The sequence below is a fragment of the Melitaea cinxia genome, chromosome 16 (assembly GCF_905220565.1).
Source record: "Melitaea cinxia chromosome 16, ilMelCinx1.1, whole genome shotgun sequence".
NCBI classification, from domain to species: Eukaryota; Metazoa; Arthropoda; class Insecta; order Lepidoptera; family Nymphalidae; genus Melitaea; species Melitaea cinxia.
In genome coordinates, this window is record NC_059409.1 from 14562394 (window position 1) to 14575614 (window position 13221).

Sequence of the window (13221 nt, forward strand, 5' to 3'; positions counted from 1 at the left end):
AAAGCTAAAAAGTTTGAAGGCGCTAATCTCAGGAGATATCAATTCGAATTGAAAAATTCTATTTTGTGTTTAATTCTATTTTGTTTTTCCCATTTACCGAGGAAGGCTTATAGGCCATTCTATTCCTTAAATTTACACGTTTCAAACCACAGGGCACAGCTAGTTAGTAATAAGATTGTATTCAGTGTGCTTTGTCATCTACATATTAATACTTGAAGCAAAAACTTTGTACCCCTTCTTACGAAAATTGCGCAGACGGAGGAGTATGAAATTTCGTACACTTATAGTTTATATAGAGGAGTGCAGAATGCTAATATTTTTTTAAATTATGCATAAAAATATATTAAATCAATAAAAAAAAAGTATTACACATCCTATCATGTATTTGACACACACACGCATATTATGCTCTTTTGTTAATTGTAAAAGTCTGTAGCCAAAATGAAATTTAAAAAAAAAATGTTCTTTATTTTCATTATTTTTTTGGTTTTCTTTAATTTAAATTTTTAATTATGGTTGAATTTCGACCTCTGGGCGACCACTAATATTAATATATAAACAAATAGACATGTCGGTCGCAACATGTTTCGAGACGGACAGAACATATTTCAATTGACAAACGGTTATCCACAGTCTCTTTGTTCATTGAGAGGTCAAGATGGGTTCAGTGATAAAATGTCCCTAAAAGGCGAACCCTTTGTGATCGCTGTTCGAAGTATTTAGATGAGTAACGTAAATATTAGTACGATAATGTTTTGTTTGTTTTGAGAGTGATTCAAGCTTTTGTTTCCTAATGATTATGCATATAATAACAATTTGTTTGTATATACATTGTTTTATGTATAAGATAATGATTTTTTGCTGTTGCTTAGTTGCTTTTATTGGTTTTTCGTTTCAAAGAACTTTAAAAATGTTACATTGTCGACAAAAATAGCTTGAAATAATAAATAATGCTATAAGACTAAAACAAACGTTTGTCATCAGCGGGGATCGAACTCATGACCGCTGCGCTAACGCGTCTTCTAGCAAAGGAATTGTTTGCTCAAACTAGGAAATGAACCTAGTGAGACTCAGTCGCTGTGCGCCTCGCTTTCGCGGACCACTTCAGGTGCTTCCTAGGACCGCGGACAATCAGCTAAGAACCACTTGTCTAGACCTACATAATATGCACATTGTTCTCGTATTTCCTTCATGTGAACTTACTCTGACTACGTATTTAAGAAGTATTACTTATTTTAACAGAATTATTAATAGTGGTTTACAAGTAAATAAGTTTTTTTTTTTTTATATTACTAGGTCGGCAAACAAGTATACGGCTCACCTGATGGTAAGCGATTACCGTAGCTTATAGACGCTTGCAACACCAGAAGCATCGCAAGCGCGTTGCCGACCCAATCCCGAGTTTGATATTGTCTCCTTCTTTCCTCTTCTTAGTCATTGTGCTCCACCCACTGCTGTCAGCTGTCCCAATGGAAACGCCCAACTTATTTATTTTCACAGAAATATGTTATTTCGCTTAGTGTTTACTTATTGTATCGCTACAACTGAACTACATATAATAATGTAATACGAGGATAAAAAGGTCTTTTAAATAATAAAACGGATACATATGCATCAACATGGTATTCTTTTACCGTCACTAATCTACATTATACAAGCAATATAAGCTAATAAATTAAAATTAAAAAAAAAAATTAAAAAATTTATAATTGTGTTTGCTCGCAAACGAAAAAAATCGACTTTGTGTCGATGTAATTGAAGTCGGTTTTTTTTTCGTTTGCCAGCAAACACAATTATATTTTTTATTTTAAGCTTACTCACATACCCAATAATCCCTCAATATGTTGGTACTTCTATCAATATACAATACTATAGTGTTTTATCTCGTAAATATTCAATCTTTTGTACAATATGTCTTCTCTTATTTAGGAGAATGATTGAAACATAATCCGCTCATCTACTTTACTACTGTTTTACGGAATTGTCGATCGATGGATTCAGCCTACAATATCCCACGTCTAGGCCTCTTTTCCCATGCAGGGAGAAGGAGCGGAGCTTAATCCACCACGCTACTCTACTGCGGGTCGGCGGATATATTCTCTACTATGAGTAACGATCGCTATCAGGTGTACATGATAACAACCGCGACCTACACCTTATTCTACGAGGTACGTTGAGGAGACTAACAAGGTCAGATATTCAAACCGGAAACAAATATTTATTCTAATACAAATATCCAACCCGAGCGAAATCGAACCCTGAAACCACCGGTGTTTGGGCGCCTACAGGGCACACACACCACCACGACAGAGTGGTTTATAAAGAATTATGGGCAATTTAAACAACCACAATTACAATATATATTTATATAGTATGAAATAAAAGTTTGTCGCGAGATTCAAGTAGGTCGTATTTACTTACTTTGAAAATTATCAAAATCACAGTCAGTTCGATCAGTTTATGTTATTTACTTATTTATCTATGTATTACTTTATTTTTCAAGTTACTCTCAGCAAGCCCTTTCATTTAGTATTATTATTTCATTTCATCGGTACACATATTGTAGGATTGCATTAAAAATAACTACACGGCCATCTTGTTTTTGTACGTATGTGGATATGAACGCCGTGTTGGATTTAAAATGACGTCACAAAAAAAATCAGCTCGATCGGTTAAAGATATATGCTTCAAACTCGAGTTGAGTTGCGAAATTTCATCCTAACAAACATACATACTTACCAACTGAGGTAGAGCACAGCAGGAATTTCCTGCTCAAAATATGGAGCAGCCCGACTGGGGAAGTACCTCGACCTTACAGAAGATCACAGCTAAATAATACTGCTTTCAAGCAGTATTGTGTTCCTGTTGATGAGTAAGGTGACCAGAGCTCTTGGAAGGGATTGGGGATTGGGTCGGCAACGCGCTTGCGATGCTTCTGGTGTTGCAGGCGTCTATAAGCTACGGTAATCTCTTACCATCAGGTGAGCCATACGCTAAAAAAAAAAAAAAACTTACATACATTGCAAGTTAAATAAAAGCCTTTAAAAACGCTTTGACTCTTTGGACGAGCGATAACTTAAAATTTCAGTTGTCAATCTGATAAGTACAGAAACTTAAACCCAGCGTATCTACGGTGGCTTAGAAAACGCTTAACACTCAATGGCCCCACTAGGATTTACTTGTCTCGGGGGTAAAACTTGAAGAAGAAAGAATTGTTGAAGAATTGTTTTTATATTTAACTCAAGAGGGATCTCACTCACAACTGCGAATTATAATGGAGTCGCATAGTCTTTATAAATCTTTATGTTTTCCTATGATAGTATTTATGACGATTCTTGTTTTACTCAATTTTGTACTACTTTTTGCGTTTTTTTTTATTTCGTAGATATATTTGTTCTGTATATTTCTTCTTTTAAATTTTTTTCGTATTCTTAGCTTTAAGCGCTGATTGTTTTCTTTTGCAGCTGTGTATTTTTTTAAAATCGCTATTATTATTTTAATTATTGATCTCCGTCGTAGGTTTTTCAGATAGTATAATTACATCATAATTTACATTCCATAAAGTTTCTTGAAACAGTATGATTCCGACCATGAAATACAAATGACCTTACGTTACAGCTAAGTCTGTAATACAAATCAAATAATAAAAATGTAAGGTTTCGTTTTCACGCCAATGTATCACGTGATTTTGATAATTTTCAAAGTAAGTAAATACGACCTACTTGAATCTCGCGACAAGCTTTTATTTCATACTAGCTGTGCCCGCAACTTCGTTCGCGTGGAATTTAACAAATAAAGTTAATGTTTAGTTACACTAAAATAAAAATAGTTACTCCTTATCACACCAGCTATCTGCCAGTGAAAGTCCCGTCAAAATCGGTGTAGCCGTTTCAGAGATTAGCCGTAATAGACAGACAGCCAGACAAAAATTGTAAAAAATGTTATTTTGGTATAGGTACCATATGCATTTAGTAAAAAGCGGTTATTTTAATATTACAAACAGACACTCAAAGACAATTTTAGTGATTTGCATAGATTCTATTCAGGATTACACTATTTTAGACATTTTGTTTATGAACTCTTGTTTCAGTGATAGTATAAACGCTGAAGATCGGTAGGAATCTCATCAGAGCAGATATCATTACATAGTCTAAAACAAATTCGCTTGACGCTGTCTATATGCTTAGATCTTTAAACTACGAAACGGATTTTGATGCGGTTTTCTTTAGTAAATAGAGTGATTCTAGAGGAAAGGTCATAATATATATATATATAGTGTTCTACCACTATAATGCATGCATTATAGTGGTGGAACACTGATAGTTTTAGAGGTTTCTAATGTGATGCCGTAAATAAACACTTTTTTTCCACTTACTTAGCAAATATTTATTTTATATTTTATATTTAGTATCAGCATTGCAACCATGCGAAGCCGGGGTGGGTCGCTAGTCTGTATATATTTGTACGAATGTTTATTACTAGTCTGAATGTGCGCCCGTGTCTTTCGATTAGACAATTAATATAGCCATCCGTCCAATAACTAGCGTAAAATTTTGCAATAATCGTTTGTCCTGTTTAGACATTCACAAACCCACAATAGAGCAGTGTGTCAGGTTAAGCCACAACTTTCCTCCTTTATATAGGATGGAACTTTGAGTTTCAGTACCTTGAAGGAAATCGTACATCACCAATGTCATAATAAAAACAACATGGTTTTTCTTCGATGTAACGAAAACGTGACAAAATATAAATTGAACTTATTTCGATAGTAACGTTGTGTTACACACCAAGATACAAATAGACAAAAAAATAAGCTTGATACTTCAATATCAGTTCAATTAAAAATATATATTTAGAAATATAAGTCGGCTGTAACTATAACATAAGCATTAACAGACGACCGAAAAAAATATATCAAGATACCCCTTAAAATATACTTAAGTGTAAATCGTGCACGAGGATGTAGTGTAACAAACACTCATATGAAGTCAGGGCGATTCGTGAGTATAAACTATAAACTTAAATGTATTTCAGCAAGTTTTGCATACCGAAGTGTATGTAATTGCGACAACCTCGACGTGTTAGCGTTAATCGAAGTTGAATGTCGCTGACTAACTAAGAACGCGGAAGTGACGTCATATCGCTCTGATTGCACACTTCATATACGTAAATTCTATAAAACAAAGATAATAATTCAAAGATAAATCTCTCAGTAAACTTTCTACACAACCTCTGGTACATTTATATTGAGCAAGCGAAGGGCAGTAGCAGATGACATTATGCAATCTCTCTCCTAATACTTGTTGTCTCCTTAAACTTTTAGCAGTGAGATCAGTGGTGTTTGCAGCCACATGGATATTTTTTTATATATCTTTATTTTCATCATCATCACTTCAGCCTAAGTCAGTCCACTGCTGGACATACTCCTCCAAAAGTTCGAGCCAAAAATGGCGTGAATTCGTGTGTTTTCATCTATACTTTAGCTGTATAAAAAATGTTCTGGAAAAGTCAACCACAAACCAGTGCTGTGATCGTTGCATCAACGCGTCGTAAATATTTGTTTTAGCACATGAGAATTTAAAAAAATACTAAAATAACACGTGGACACATATATTTTATTATATTTATTAACGATAATGGTTGCATGCATTTAACTTCAGAAATGACGGATTTACACACTAACCTGTATACACATAGAGGGTAGTAATTTACCTCTTTAAGGTTAGAATTCCCACCCACAGTTTCATACCCTTGACATCAAAAATGTACGATCTTCGATACAAATCCCTTGTTTCATTACTGTTAGAGTAGAATTTCTACAAACGCTGAAACTCATATTTACTTTCTTCTAACCTGTACACTTAAATTTTTTTTATTTTTCTTACCTCAAAAATGAGGTATTTGCCATACAAACTTTCCACCCCCCTAATTCACTCCCTGCCAACAGACAGTTACCGGAGGTTGTGAAAACCTTTTTTGATAAAAAGTATTTTACATTAACAAAACCGAAGTAAGGCTTTGTTAATTTAAAATAGCAAACTGTCGCTTTCTATCAACTTCATTCTTTAAAATCAACAGTGTAATTTTAAATAAAAAGTAATTTATGAATTTAGAATTTATTATAGCTAGGCCATGAATTTTTCAGTTAATCCGTTTGCGATTTATTTCTGACCTAGCGAGCTCTGTCCGTCCAAATTTTTTATGCTAAAACCATTGCATATACTAAAACCTTCTCCGAAACACGCTGTATCTTACGATATGATTATTATTCCGATCGGTTCAGTAGTTTTCGCAGTTTTCCATTTATTAGTAGAGATAGATATACTAAAATAAATATAAAATCATTTTATCCATTAAACATATGGGTGAAGGTCGTCTCTAGTTCAGATCTTCTACTATTTATACTTCTATACTAATATTATAAAGAGGTAAAGTTTCTAACTTTGTTTTTATGTAGGGGGTAATCTTCGCAAATACTGATCCGATCACGAAAATTCTTTTACTAACAGAAAGCTACACTGTTCAAGAGTGACATGGGCTATATTTTATTGTTCAGCGAAAAATCTTTTATATAAAATTCTCGTGATACAATGTTAGTCACAATACTCCTCCGAAACGGCTGGACTGATTTTTATGAAATTGTGTGCATGCAGGTCTGAGAATCGGTCAACATCTATTTTTCATACAGCCAAGCTATAAGGGAGAGGGGGCAAATAAAAGGGGGTTAATAACATATAAGGCAAACAACGTTTGCGGGCTCAGCTAGTAAAATATACAATTGTAACGACAAATATAGCACTTGTTTAAATGCTAAGCTTATTACGATTTCGTTTTCTACTTCTCTATTAGTGTGTTTCTACGATTAAAAAAAAAAGTATTTATAATAGTGATTCTCAGAAGAAGCTGTTTTATTTCAAACTAATTTGGACTTCCGTATTTAAATTTTGTAAGTTAATTTAATTTCAAACATTCGCAATTCAATTTTAAGTAACTCCCGGTTGGTTGAAATTAGATTGTCAATTTCTGTTTTGCATTTATGAATTACGACGCGTTGGCGCAACGGTCATAGCACTGGTTTGTGGCTGTTGCGCTGGCGGTTGCGCATTCGATCCTCGCACATGACAAACATTTGTATTAGCATTTGTATTACATTTGTATTACAATTACTTGCCGTGGTCTGGGTGTTTGTGCAGTCCTTGTATGTAAGTAAGCTCTGATCCCTCTCCTACATGGGGAGAGAAGCCTATATGATCAGCAGTGAGATATTAGAGGCTGAAGAGTGTTTATGAATTAAAAAAGAAATGTAAAAACAAGAAAATAATATAAAATTTGTTAACTTTTACCTCGGATTTGTCAGATGTTACACAGTTTCATTTCTAATTCCTTATTCCTATCTTTATACTTCAAGTAACTGCCTTTTTCCTTGGTGACAAGCAAATTTTGGTCTTTTGAGAATCAAAAATGAGTTTCATTCTCTCGCGAGTCTCCTTTCTAATCCTATCTTTAACGAAACCCCAAGCACAGCCCGTTCCATTGCACTTTGAGCGGCATTAAACTTGTGAACTAGTCTCCTCCTCAAAAAAATAAATAAATAAATAAATAAATCTAACTAATAAACAGTTTGTTTTTTGAAATTTTTAAAATTTTCTGAACATAGGTATTTCTTAATTTATAACAGACTTCTAAATGGTGGAGATTCTTAATTCGACTATATTTTTTACACAATTATACCTCATATTTTTTTAGTGGTTCCATTTAAATTGGAGCGATATCTGATGTAGTTTTTAAACTACCCCTTAGAAACGTGCATTGTAATATTACTTGTCGATATAAATTTGATGGTTGTTTGAGAAAATATATAATTATATTAGTATTAATTGTTGATTATTATGATATAAACCTATATATTATCAGTGGTCTCCTGTCTATGTATTGTATCTACTAGGAGTCCCTCAACGCTTCGCCAGCGCTGACATTGATTACAACTATTAACCGCTACCATTAACCGACGATGACCTTTTAAAACATGTTAGTTATGTAAAATTGAGTATTCTCATGTTGAAAGAATGGTTAAATTTCTTTGAGTAGTTTTAAAGTTAATTTACAGTATTTATATATATATAATTTTTTGTCTGTATATCCTATATAGAAAAAAAACGCGCAAAACCTAGTATTTAATATAAATTTTGATATAGATTTCTATAGCTGTGTGGTTACTGCAGTAAAGAATATAGCCACCCCCTCTCTTACCGTGGGTGTCGTAAGAGGCGACTAATGGAAAACACAGTTCCACTGCCACATTGGCTTTATAAGCCAACCTGTGGCGGGATAACTATCCAACAGCTGGCTTTAAAATACACAGGCCGAAGACGGACAGCAGCGTCTTCGGTGCGACAAAGCCAGCCCTGCGGTCACCAACAGCATGGTGACTATGGGCAACACACATGAGTACACGCCATTTTTTAGCGCGAGCTTGTGGCGCCTATGTGTGGACTGCTTTAGGTTGAAGTGATAGGTTTATTCATTTGTTATTTAAAAATTAAAAAAATATTAATATGATAAATAATATGAACAAAGTACAAAGGTCTTATCGCTTTTTGTTACTTCTTAGTGACAACTCCTATCTATTTGGAAACATTAGCAATGAATCGATTTAATATTAAACATTTTCGCACTAAATTTAATTAGGGGCGTAAAACTGTTTGGCAGGAAGTGTGTAATTGAAAACCTAAGATGATTTTACTTATGTAATACGTATTTTAGATGTTTATAATAATCTATATTTACTTAAATTAAAATAAATTACTTAATGTGTTACTAAGAAAATGGTTGGACCAATTGTAGCTCTATCGTAATTGAAGGTTTTTAAGAATGAAAATTTAGAAAAATCGCGCAGAAAATTGGATTTTTTTTTTAGAAAATATAACTATTATTCAAACTTAAAACTAACAAACGCTCCGGTGTAGTGGTGCGGTTATGCGCCGAAAACGCCGATAGTTTGCGGTTTCGATTCCCGCTCCAGTTAGATCTTTGTTTTTGTACAAATATTTATTTTTGGTTTGGATGTCTGTCCTTGTAGATATCTCCACCGTGCCTCGGAGAGCACGTCAAGTTGTCGATCCCGGTAGTTGTCATAAACACCTAATAGCGATCGTTTCTCATTAGAGAATTTATACGCCAACCCGCAGTGGAACAACGTGGTGGATTAAGCTCCGATCCTTCTTCTACATGGAGGAAGAGGCCTCTGCCCAGCAGCGGATAAGCTGAATCGTTTTTAAACTTCACGCTTAATCTATACTAATTATTATAAAGAGTTAAAGTTTCTAACTTTTGTTTGTTCGTAGGAGGTAATCTTCGCAAATACTGATCCGATCACGAAAATTCTTTCACTAAAAAAAAAAGCTACACTATTCAGGAGTGGCATGGGCTATATTTTATTGAGATTGAACAAAAAATTCAGTGAAAAATCTTATATATAAAACTAGCGACCCGCCCCGGCTTCGCACGGGTGCAATGCTGATAATAAATATACTATAGAATGTCTTTATTTATAATGTGAAGCTAGCTTATGACATGGTTATTAACATAATAACAACAACATTCAAATATGCGTCGTTAGATTACACGTTGTTACAGAATGCGTTGGAGAAACAAAGGTTCACTGCTCGTTCCCCGTAGGTGATAGCGTGATAATATGTAGCCTATATGTTGACCCGACTTCTTAATAATATTCGTGTCAAATTTGAAGTAAATCCCTGCAGTACTTTTTGAGTTTGTCCCGGACATACATATAGACAAACAGACAAAAATTTTAAAAACTGCATTTTTGGATTCGGTATCTATTGCAAATCACACCCCCAAGTATTCTTTAAAAAAATATTCAATGTACAGTTTTGACTTTCCCACCATTTTTTTATATGTACATATAGATTCTCGTGTCATAGTGTTAGATACCATAGTCCTCTGAAACGGTTGGATTGATTTTTATGAAATTTTGTGTGCATATCGGGTAGGTCTGAGAATCGGCCAACATCTATTTTTCATACAGCTAAGTTATAGGGGAGGGGGAAGGAAATTAAGGGAGGCTAATAGCATATAATATGGCAAAACAACGTTTGCGGGTCAGCTAGTAAGTAATAATCTTTAATGTACACTACTAAGAAAATAGCAATAGTAATAAGAAACAAAGAAGGGTACGCAAAGTTAGTTTTATCGGTAGAAGAGCGGATCCGATATTAAAAACTGCAACGGCTAGTTAGTTTCATGTTGTTTTTTAAGAAACACGCCACGCACAATTTACCGTTCCGCTCTTCCTTCCCCTTGTCCTTTGACTACCTAAAACAAGTATTACGTCGAAAAAAGCTAGGCCCTCCACTCATAAATAATTTCCTTATTAAAATAGCACACAGATTAATAAATTGATTTTATTTTTTATTTTGAAGATATAAAACAAATCTTCCTCCAGTCATAACTTATCACGCTAAGGAAAGACTGCTCAGGAAATTTGTATTGAATCCCTAATTTTCCAAATATAATCAGATTATACCTGTTTTGAAAGATAATAGGTATTCTGGAAATTTCATTGTATTTTACAAAAAAAGTACCCGTGAGTTTTGGGTATTGGGTATGGTATATTTATGAGATATTACTGTTCGCAAATATGAATCCTAAAGGGATATAGTTAATTAATTTAGGAGAAACGGCTTTTAATGGCCTATTCTACCTCCAGCTTAGAGTTATAATTTAGATGTTTTACAATAGATATATATAACAAATACATCTACGTTTATTTATATTCAATCCACAGATTAACTACCAACTATTTGTTTTAAAACATTTCTTTATTTATGTTAGGCATATATCCAGTTAATGAATAAATATTATGTATTTTTATCTTGGTAGGTATATGTATAACCATTAGTAACTAATTTTGTCAAATTCGCAGTACGTTTAAATCGAATAAATTAATTATATAACATGTCAAACGTCACAATATTATGCTAATCGCGTTTGATATTTATACATCCAGATAACCGCGCCTCGTCTCGCATACGAACACATCTCCGTTTTAAATACAAACAATACGTTATGCGTCTGTGAAATAAATAAATTCCATCGTATGTTCAGTGGCTTTGAGCAGACGCTTTCTAATTTTCAAAGGAATGTAGAGAGCTAGCCACCCCCCGTTCGTGTGGCCGAAACTGACAGTCGAGTGATTCGCGCCAGAGATCGATTTTCATCTACAATAAATTGCATTTTGTTCGTATCGCTCGGTAACCGGACATTTTCACATCGCGAACGTTTTATCGTGTGACGTCACGTCACAAAGGCACACGGGTTGAGCGAAGCGCTTGCGACGTTGCCGCGCATCAGCAAGAATGCGGCCGCTGCGTTGCCAAGTCGCCTCTCGATATGGCGGGCGATAATACGAGTGCATTGGGCGGCTCGTCTACCCGAATCCGCCATTTTGTTTATACATATACTCCCGTCGATATTTAACGAGTTACGTTTTCGAATCCTTCGAAAGGGGAAACGGAATAGATTTTTTTTACACGAAACACGGAGCCGTAAATTTTTTTAAATATTATTGCACATGCACCGTTGCATACAGTCTCGTTCTATTTTTAGCATGTATGAAAGGTTGGTATAATCTAGTTATCTGAGTCACGTTTCGCAAAACACGTGTAGAATAAGAATATTTCAATTTTTACGTTTAACGAATGAGAAACTTTACGTTAAACATTTAATTCACTTAAACAAATAATATAAATAATAAGGCATCATTTGACGTATGTTAGTACTATATGTACGTGATGTTATATGATAAGTATATTTAACGTGTAGTGTGTAATGTTTAGAGGTCATATGAAAGTTGTGACTCGCATGCGGCTGCAAAGTAATTAATCATTATGTTTTATACGTATGTGAAAATTTATGTTCTGTATTTATAATTATAAACCTCGTTAAGTACTTTATTTTATGAGGAATGAGTTTATTGTTTATAAATAACTTTAGTTGTACTTAATAATGTATTTGTTATTTCTTATACGTTATGTAACAATTTTTTAAAACATTACTTAACCGACACGACTTTAAAGTTTTTGTTAACCAATTACGATTACAAGCGATTAGAAATTAAAAGCGAAATTAAACTGGCCGAAAATAGCTAAAGAAAAAAAAAACAATATAATATCGTAAATTGTCGCAAAGAATCAACAGATGGCGACACAAGGCTCGCAGATCGAGTCGACTCGACGACAAGACGAGATGGATTCCGTTAGATGCGCATTTTACGAGGCTTAAGTTTTGCCGTGAGCCAGGGTGACCTTCGAAACTTTTATGTACGACTTGACATAACTACACAGGAAAGCTAGTAAGCTACTCTTCAAATTATTAATAGGTACTTGAATTACGTGCGTTGTAGTTTTTTTTTTTTTACTTTTGACTAAAGTTGATTTGGTTATTTTTTTTTTCATATAATTTTTTAAGTTGTTAATTGATGATAAAATATTACATTGAATTGTAAGGAAACCAATCTTCAGATAGTATTTTTATGAAGAGAAAATACACTTTATTATACACTTACAACGGGATTAACACAAATTTCTTAAATATACAAACATATACAATGTACTGAAGTGATTTTATGGCTAAATAGAGATTTTAGAGTTTTACAAAATGATTTAAATTTTACAAGAATTATTAATATTGATATTAATAACCAACTTTTTCGACAGTAAACTGTTTCTGTAAAAACTTTACAGAAAATAATGAAAAATAAATAGGTACCTAGTGAAAGTACAGTTTTAAATTACTTATTCAGTAATAATTATATTTAATTAGATTGCGTAATCAACGCGTCAAATGTTAATTGCTAATGCGTAGAAACGTTGTATTATTCTGAAAACAATGTTTTATATTATTTGATTCAATTAATTATTTCACATTTTACAATTACACTCAAGCAAACTACCAAATACAATCTTAACTAAGTTCAAAGTCAATCTTATCACTGATAATGGTTTGTGAAATTTATTTTGTTCAGATTAATAGCCTTCAACGTGCCAAAGTAGCACGGATGATTTAGCCAAGGTCCGTAAGTCGGTAATAGATAAGGCACGAAAGAAATTAGTAAAGATCTTACAGACGAAGGGCATGTTTCACCACTTATGGATAACGCTATTTGACGGATGTGGTTATCAAACAGATAAAAGTTTTTGG

At 33.7% G+C, this 13221-nt stretch overlaps 1 protein-coding gene across 1 annotated transcript in view; it reads left to right on the plus strand.

Annotated features, from left to right (window-relative positions):
• The window catches only part of LOC123660971 (breast cancer metastasis-suppressor 1-like protein), a 175533-nt gene that overhangs the window by 74139 nt on the left and 88173 nt on the right, over nt 1–13221 (plus strand). The gene's annotated exons all lie outside the window — the stretch shown is intronic.